Here is a 9252-nt window from a genome sequence, read left to right as displayed (position 1 = left end):
CCATACAATCATATATAATTCTCCAATAAAGGTGAACACATGGAGAAATATGAAAACCTATATTATCATAATTTTGGTCCAAACTCTACCATTTATTACTTTGTAGAATTTAAAAGATAAGAACATAAAACTAATTATAAATCTATGTTAATATATGCATAATATATAAATGTATAATCTGTGGCAATAATAACAAAGTGGTGGGGGGACAAAGAAGTAAAGGAATAGTGATTTTGTATGCAACTGAAGTTTAGTTGTTGTCACCTTAAAATAGATTGTTATGGACTTAGGATATTATATGTAATTCCGTGGTAACCACAAAGAAAATATCTGTAGAATATATACAAAAGGAAATTACAAGGTAATCAAAATGTGGGCTCCTGGATGATTCAGTCTTTTGAATGTATGACTCTTGATTTGGGCTTGGTCATGATGTCATCATGGTCATGGGATCAAGCCCATGTAGGGCTCTGTGCTGACAGTGTGGAGCCTGCTTGGGATTCATTCTCTCTCTCTTTCTCTCTCTCCGCCCCCCCTTCCCCCTTCCTCTCTTTCTCCCTCTGCCACTCCCCTGCTCATACTCTCTGTCTCTCTCTCAAAAAATTTTTTTTAAAAAGAAGGTAATCAAAATATGTCATTACAAATATCAACCAAACACAAAAGAATGTAGTAAGGGAGGAAATGAGAGACAGAAAGGCTTCAAGACATACAGAAAAGAACTAACAAAATGGCAATAGTAAGTACTTCCCTCTCAGTAATTATTTTAAATGTAAATGGATTAATCTCTCCAGTCATAAAACACAGATTTATAGATTGACAGAATGGATTTTAAAAAAGGATCTAACTATCTGCTATGAGAGACTTACTTTAGATGTAAGGACATACTTAGGTAGAAAGTGAAAGGATGAAAAAAAGATATTCCAGGCAAATAGTAACCAAAAGACAATGGGGGTGGGTATATTAACATCAGAAAACATAGACTTTAAATAAAATCCTTACAAGAGACAAAGAAGAACAGTATTTAAAGATGACAAAGGTCAATTCACAAAGAAAATATAGAAATTATAAACATATATGCACCAGCATCAGAGTTCCTAAATAAATGCAACAAAAATAGAATTGAAGGGGGAGACTGACAGCTTATAATTATAGTAGCAGACTTAATGCCCCATTTTCAATAATAGATAGAACAACCAGAGAGAAAAATCAATAAGGAAAAAGAGTCATTTGAATGACAGTATAGATCAAGCGTGCCTAACAGCTATATACAGGTCACCAAATGCAATAACAGCAGAATATACTTTTTTCTCAAATGCACAAAGAACATTTTCCAGGACAGAATTTATGTTAGGCCACAAAACAAGTCTTAATAGATTTTAAAAGATTAAAATCATTCAAAGTATCTTTACTGATCACAAAGAAATGAAAATAGAAATACACAACAGAAAGAAAACTGAAAAGTTCATAAATATGTGGAAATTAAACAATATACTGTTAACACCAATAGTCAAAGAAGAAATTATAGGAGATATTAGAAAATGTATTGAGAATAACTATAAATGAAAATATAACACAGGAAGAGTTATGGGTTGCAACAAAAATGCAAGAGGTGTTAAGGAGGTTTATACTGTAAACATTTAAATTTTAAAAAGTTCTCGAATTAGTAACCTAAATTTACACCTTAAGAAAACAAACAAAAAAAAGAACTAAATATAAGCTGGCATAAGGAAGAAAATAATAAAGATTGGAGCAGAGGTAAATAAAATAGAGGAAAACAATAGAGAGAAGTCACTGAAACCAAGAGTTGTTTCTTCCAAAGGATCAACAAAATTGACAAAACTTTAGATAGATTTACTAAAAATAAAAGATGAAGGCTCAGAAAACTAAAATCAGAAATGAAAGAGGGAAAATTACAACCAATTTTACAGAAAAAAAGTACTGTGAGCAATTATGCATCAACAAATCGGATAACCTAGATGAATAAATTTCTAGAAACGTACATCCAACCAAGATTGAATCATGGAGAAATAGAAAACCTTAACAGATCTATAACTAGTAAGGAAATTGAATTAGTAATCAAAAACACTCAAACAAAGAAAAGTCCAGAACCATATGGCTTCACTGGTGAATTCTACCAAACATTTAAAGAAGAACTAATACCAATCTTTCTCAAAATCTGCCAAAAAACTAAAGAGGAGGGAACAATTTCAGACTCATTTGATGAGGACAACATTACCCTGATCATCCAAACCAGACGAAGACAACAAAACTACAGACCAATATCCCTGATGAATATTGATGCAAAAATCTTTAACAAAATGTGAGCAAACAGAATTGAACAGCAAATTAAAAGGATTATGCACCATGATGTAGTGGGATTTATTCTTGGATTACAATTATAAGTGAAACATATGTTTAACATACAAAAATGGATCATTGTAATACACTGCATTAACAGAATGAAAAAAAAGACCCACATCACAATTGGTGGAGAAAAATAGTTTGACAAAATTCAATACACTTTTCAAAATGAAAACACTTAAAAAAACCTAGTAATAGAAGGAAACTAAGTCAACATAATGAAAGCCGTATTTGAAAGCTCCACAACTGACATCTTACTCATTGGTGAAAGACTGAAATCTTTTCCTATAAGATTAAGAAAAAGACAAGGATGTCCTCTGGAACCATTCCTATTCGACATGGTAATAGAAGTCCTAGACAATTCAGCAAAGTTACAGGGTACCAAACTTACACACAAAGTGTATAAATTGGATTTTTCTATACACTTAAACAAGGAGCAATTTGTAAAAGAAATTAAGAAAAAATTACACTTAAAATAGCATCAAGAAAAATAAAAAATCTAATTATCCAAGGAGGTGACAGACTTGATACCAAAAACTACAAAATATTGCTGAAAACACTTAGAAACAAATGAAAAGACATCAATATTTTTGGACCAAAAGATTTAATACTATTAAGATGTTGATACTAACCAAAGTAATCTACAGACTTAACGCAATGCATATCAAAACCTTGAAGGTGTTTTTACAAAAACAGAAAAACTCATCATAAAGTTCATATAGAATCTTAGTGGGCCCTGAATGCCCAAAATGATCTTGAAAAACAACAAAATATTAGGTCTCACATTTCTTGATTTCAAAATGTATTACAAAGCCACAGTAACCAAAATAATGTGGAACTGGCATAAAGATATATAAACCAATGGAATAGAATACAAAGCCCAGAGATAACCTCTCACATATATGGAAATGAAATGATTTTGACAAGAGTGTCAAGACCATTAAATGAGGAAAGGCTATTCTGTTAAAAAGTGTTGGGAGAAATTGGATATACACATGGAAATAATGAAGTTGAACTCTCATCTTACACCATATGCAAAAACTAATTCAAAATGGATCAAAGACCTAAATGTAAAAGCTAAAACTACAAAAGTCTTAGGACAAAACAAAAACAAAAAGGAGAAGCTTCATGCACATTGGATTTGGAAAAGATATCTTGGATACAACACCAAAAGGATAGTCAACAAAAGAAAAAACATAGATAAATTGTAGTACATTAAAGTTAAAAATTTCTGTGCACAGAAGGAAAAAAAATCAATAGAGTGAAAAGGCAACCCATAGAATGGGAGAAAATATTTTCAAATCATGCACTTGATAAGGAGTTAATATCTAGAATATATAACCGCCCCTGGAACTCAACAAGAAAAAAACCAAACTGATTAAAAAATGGCCAAAGGACTTGAAGACATTTCTCCAAAGAAGATACACAAGTGGCCAGTAAGCACACAAAAGGATGCTCAAGGTGACTAACCATTATGAAAATGCAAATAAGACCACAATGAGATACCATCTCGTATACATTAAGATGGCTACCATAGAAAACTAGAAAATAACAAGTGTGGTGGGAATGTGGAGAAATCGGCCCATTTGTACACTTTGGTGGGAGTGTAAAATAGTGCAGCTACTATGGAAATTAAAAATATGATTACTGCACGATCCAGAAATTTACTTGTGGGTGTAGTATATCCAAAATAATTGGTAGTAGGGTCTCAGAGAGATATTTGCATCCCCAAGATTCTTCATAGTAGCCCAAAGGTGGAAGCAATGCAAGTGTCAAGTGACAGATGAATGGATAAAAAAATGTGGTATGTACATACAATGAAATGTTATTCAGCTTTAGAAATGAAGGAGATTCTGGGGTGCCTGGGTGGCTCAGTCGGTTAAGCATCTGGCTTCGGCTCAGGTCATGATCTTATGGTTTGTGGATTCGAGCCCTGCGTCGGGCTCTGTGCTGACAGCTCGGAGTCTGGAGCCTGCTTCGGATTCTGTGTCTCCTTCTGTCTCTGTCCCTCCCCTGCTCACATTCTGTCTGTCTGTCTCTCTCTCAAAAAATAAACATTAAAAAAATTTTAAAAAGAAACGAAGGAGATTCTGACACATGCTATACTGCAGATGGAACCTTGAAGACATACTACGTGAAATAAGCCAGTCACAAAAGACAAATACTGTGATTCCACTTCCATGAGTATCTAGAGTAGGTCAAATTCACAGATAAAGGAAGGAGAATGGTGGTTGCCAGGGACTTAGGGCATGAGAGAAAAAGGAAGTTATTTTTTTAATGGTATTAAATAACAAAAATTCACCAAGTAAATTTAAAGAATTAATTGGCTTTATTAATCAATTCATTGTATGTGGCAGTGGCCCATCTAATGAGTAGAAGGGAGCTTCAAAGGGCTACAGAAGAGGAAAGGTTTTTAAAGGTAGAGAGCAAGGGGGAAAATGGAAATTATTTGCAAAGAATCCGTTGTTTTAGTAGGGCAAGGCTGCCCTCCTGGGAAGAACATAAGGGGTGTATCAGTAAATTTCTTAGAGCTGACCAGGAAATTCCCATGATGAATGGTTAAAGGTTACCTTCCTGGGAGGTTGAAACTTCAGTTAGTTTAGGTTTTAAGTCTTCGTTTACTTGGGGCTTTAACTTAAATGATACCACTTTGGGCCCATGTTTTTTTTGTTGTTGTTTGTTTTGTTTTAAAGTTTATTTGAGAGAGAATCCGTGTGTGCATGTGAGTGGGAGAGAGAGGAAGGGAGAGGATCCCAAGCAGGCTCTGTGCTGTCAGCATGGAGCCCAACGTGGGCCCATCCCATAAACCATGAGATCATGACCTGAGCCAATTATCAAGAGTCTGACGCTTAATGGACTGAGCCACCCATGCACTCCCTACTCCCCTTGGTTTTCTTTTTAATGATGGTTACAGAGTTTCAGTTTTGCAAGATGAAAAGAGTCCTGGAGATGGTGGGGACAGCTGCACAACACTGTGAAGGTCCTTGATACCACTGAAATACATACACTTGAAAATGGTTACAATGAGGGGGGCCTGGGTAATGCAATCAGTGAAGCATTGAACTCTTGATCTCGGCTCAGGTCATGATCTCACTGTTCCTGAGTTCAAACCCCACATCAGGCTCTGTGCTGATGCTGTGGAGCCTGCGTGGGATTCTGTCTCTCCTTCTCTTTGACCCTCCCTTGCATGTACACGCGTGTGCTCTCTCTCTCTAAATAAATAAACTTAAATTTTTTTTTTTTAATTTTTTTTTTCAATGTTTTTTATTTATTTTTTGGGGGACAGAGAGAGACAGAGCATGAACAGGGGAGGGGCAGAGAGAGAGGGAGACACAGAATCGGAAACAGGCTCCAGGCTCTGAGTCATCAGCCCAGAGCCCGACGCGGGGCTCGAACTCACGGACCGCGAGATCGTGACCTGGCTGAATTCGGACGCTTAACCGACTGCGCCACCCGGGCGCCCCTAAATTTTTTTTTAAAAGTGGTTAAAATGATAGATTTTATGTGTACTTTACCACAATTTTAAAAAATGACTATTAGCTTCCAGTTCACCTACTTTCCTTCCTTCCCCAAAACATATTTGTATTGTAAAAAAAAAAAAAAAGTACCAAAAAGATTTTAAATGCTAAGAACTAGGGTGTCGTGTAGAGATGTTGGGCCATGTAATTGATGAATATCTTACAAAAAGTAACTTAACTCGCTTAAACTTTTAAAGAGTGACTGAGTAATGACCAACAGATTGGTCGCTTAAACTTTTAAAGAGTGACTGAGTAATGACCAACAGCTAATTCTTTTGTCTTTTATAGGAGAATGTTAATGGATTGTTCCTAAAATTAATAAAATTCGGATGAGTGGTAAGCTGGACTCATGGTAGTGATGGATTAGGAAACTACATTTTCGTATTGTACCCTTTATTAATTTTTTTTGAAAAATTTTTAATGTTTATTTATTTTTGAAAGAGAGAGAGGGTGTGGCAGGCGGGGGTGGGGGGGAGGCAGAGAGGGGAGGAGACACAGAATCTGAAGCAGGCTCCAGGCTCTGAACTGTCAGCACAGAGTCCGATGTTGGGCTCGAACTCAGGAACCACGAGATCATGACCTGAGCCGAAGTCAGATGCTCAACCACCTGAGCCATCCAGGTGGCGCCCCATACCCCTTATTTTTTCTTAAAGGATTTTTATTCTATGTGTATCCATTGTTCTAATTACAATAATTTAAAACTTTATTGTATAACATAGCAAAGCATAGTGAATAATATAACATCTTTGTTCCTAACACCTCGATTTATCAAATATGAATATTTAGCATTTGTGCTTCAGATATTTGTTAAGAAAAAAATATAGATACATTTGAAGCCTCTTCCTATTCCCTTTCCTGTCCCTCCCCAGAGGAGATTGGTATTTGTCTTGTGCGTGTGTGTGTGTGTGTGTGTGTGTGTGTGTGTGTGTGTGTAGTATGAATGGTAAAACACTAAATAGTATTTTTTAAGGTAAAAAATTGATGTAAATGAAATGATACTCTCCATATCACTTGGTAATTTCCTTTTCCTGCTTAATGTTATATTTTTGGGAGGAGATGTTATGAGTCCCTGAAGTAAAAATTATGACTTACTGCTACTGACTGGTATTTATTCATAGAGAATGTGTAATTGTGTTAAAATATAAATATATTAATAATCTCTACTGTGTAACTTGTATAAGTAACATTTGATAACCAAACACATTTACAAACTTTGTATCAAAATTATCATTGAAGTCCTGTTTGGAGACTGGACTTAAAAACATGGACAGAAAGGAGGAACCCCCTTTTTTTTAATGATAAAGAACTTTTTTTCTGCTTTAGTTGTTTTTGTCTGAATTGTATCCAATGCCAATTTTCATAGTGGTATGAAACGCAAACAGTTGTATAACCCATTTGCCAGTTTGTTTTTGCTGAAGAAGTTATTGAAGTCAAATCGAATCATAAGTTTTTTTTCTGCTCAGAAACAGTTTCTGAACTATGGAGAGAAAATGCTACCAAGGACCTTAATGATTAGGCCCTGGTGGCTATACAGTGTTGTAGGTGCTGAGCTTTCATTAGAAATATTACTTGTCCCAGAATATTCTGTGTATCATTTCATTTTGCCTCTTGTACAGTCCTAGGAAATAGACATTATTTCCTCATTATTCAAATAAGGTAGAGCACAGAGGCTTGCGAATCGCCCAAGGTCACATGGTAGAATTGGGACTTAATGCCAGATCTTTCTTCCTCATGAGCCTGTGTTCTATCTCTTCTCTGCCAATGCAGATAAATCTGAAAAAGGGTAAAAGTCTGACTTGGGAAAATAAATTGAGCTCATTTTCTTTTTTTGCTTCTCCATCTGATTTTCATGGAGAGAGTTTGTTGTTGTTTGTGAATAGGCTTCCAGATATTTTTATTGGTCCTGGCTATGTGAGTATTTTCAAGGCTTAAGAAACTGAATGTCTTTTTCAACCAATATTGACAATTTCTATCTGACATTATCAGCTTTGCCAGAATGTCTCCTTCATCTTCTCACTATCATACACACACATGTTCATTTTATTTCTATGGCTATTTCTTACCTTCTTCCCTCTTCCCCAACTCCCTTATGTCCAAATTCAATATAGCTCATGGCATTATTATCAGTGGAGGCTTCTTCTGATGTGGTTATTTGTGCTAAATGGGAAAAACAAATGTAAAAAGGTTTTTAAAACTGTGATAAGCTACATATGTCAGAGACCTAGAAATATATATTTCAGTCTGAAGGTTAAGGTCACTTTCACTTATGTGCAGATTACCAGTGATATCAGTGAACAGGAAAACAGATATATTTTCCCCCAGTTTTGTTGATTCCTTGAGAACTTATGCTCAGTATTTTGTTCTTTCTAAATAAAGGGGAAAGAAGGTGAGAAGAGAGTATACATAATGCTTTCATTTGTGTATAAAATAGCAGAAATCCGAGGAACTGTTACAACCATGCATTTTTATATTGGCAGGGTTTTTTCCTTCATTTTAAAACTGTTAGTTTTCATTGTGTGTAAATTATGCCTCAATAAAGTTGATTTCAGAGTTAAAATAAAACAAAAAAATTTCACCGTTATGCCACTCCTTAAGATCCAGGTAATGGAGCATCAAGACTGTCTGGTAACATATTCAAAAAAGAGACGAGTAGGCACTATGCCTTCTGCTGAAAGAACACAGAACTACTGAGAGACCCACCAAAGGCAGGAACCAACATCTGATCAAGCATCTGGATGCCACCTTCAATTTATAGGTAATCCAGCAGCCACAGATATGTTATGCTACTCCATGAGGCTTCAGCCAGCAAAATCCATATTGTAAGAGTCTTTCTAGAAAAAACAACCTTTGTCAAATAAATTGTAAGGACAAAGTAGAAGAGATGGGAGGGAAATCTTTAAGTTAAGGTACATATCATATTGAAGGAGGTTATGATTCCTCATCTTCTTTGTATTCGTGCCTTTCATCACCAAACTTTACAGTGCTCTTCCAGGAGGGGTTACCTGTTCCAGCCTTTGACATTGGACTTAGACACACTTGGTTTCCCCTATTATTGATATCTTACCTTTATTATGAATAATTAACCAATGTTTATGTGTTATTATTAGCTAATGTCCATAATTACACTTCCTTAGTTTTTGCGTAATGCAGTTTTTCTGTTCTAGGATTCCATTCAGGAAACCACGTTACACACAATTGTTACATGTCCTTTGGATCCTGGTTGTGGCCGTGTCTCAGACTTTCCTCATTTTTTTTTTTTAAATATATGAAATTTATCGTCCAATTGGTTTCCATACAACACCCAGTGCTCATCCCAAAAATACTTTCCTCTTTTTCGATGAGCTTGATAGATTGGAGGAGTACTGGTCAGGTG

This window comes from Lynx rufus, unplaced genomic scaffold, assembly GCF_022079265.1.
Source record: "Lynx rufus isolate CCGP_SWC_20201006 ecotype Redwood Valley unplaced genomic scaffold, mLynRuf1.p SCAF_3, whole genome shotgun sequence".
Classification (NCBI taxonomy): domain Eukaryota; kingdom Metazoa; phylum Chordata; class Mammalia; order Carnivora; family Felidae; genus Lynx; species Lynx rufus.
The sequence above is the reverse complement of the archived record's forward strand: the minus strand, read 5'-3'. Positions refer to the sequence as shown.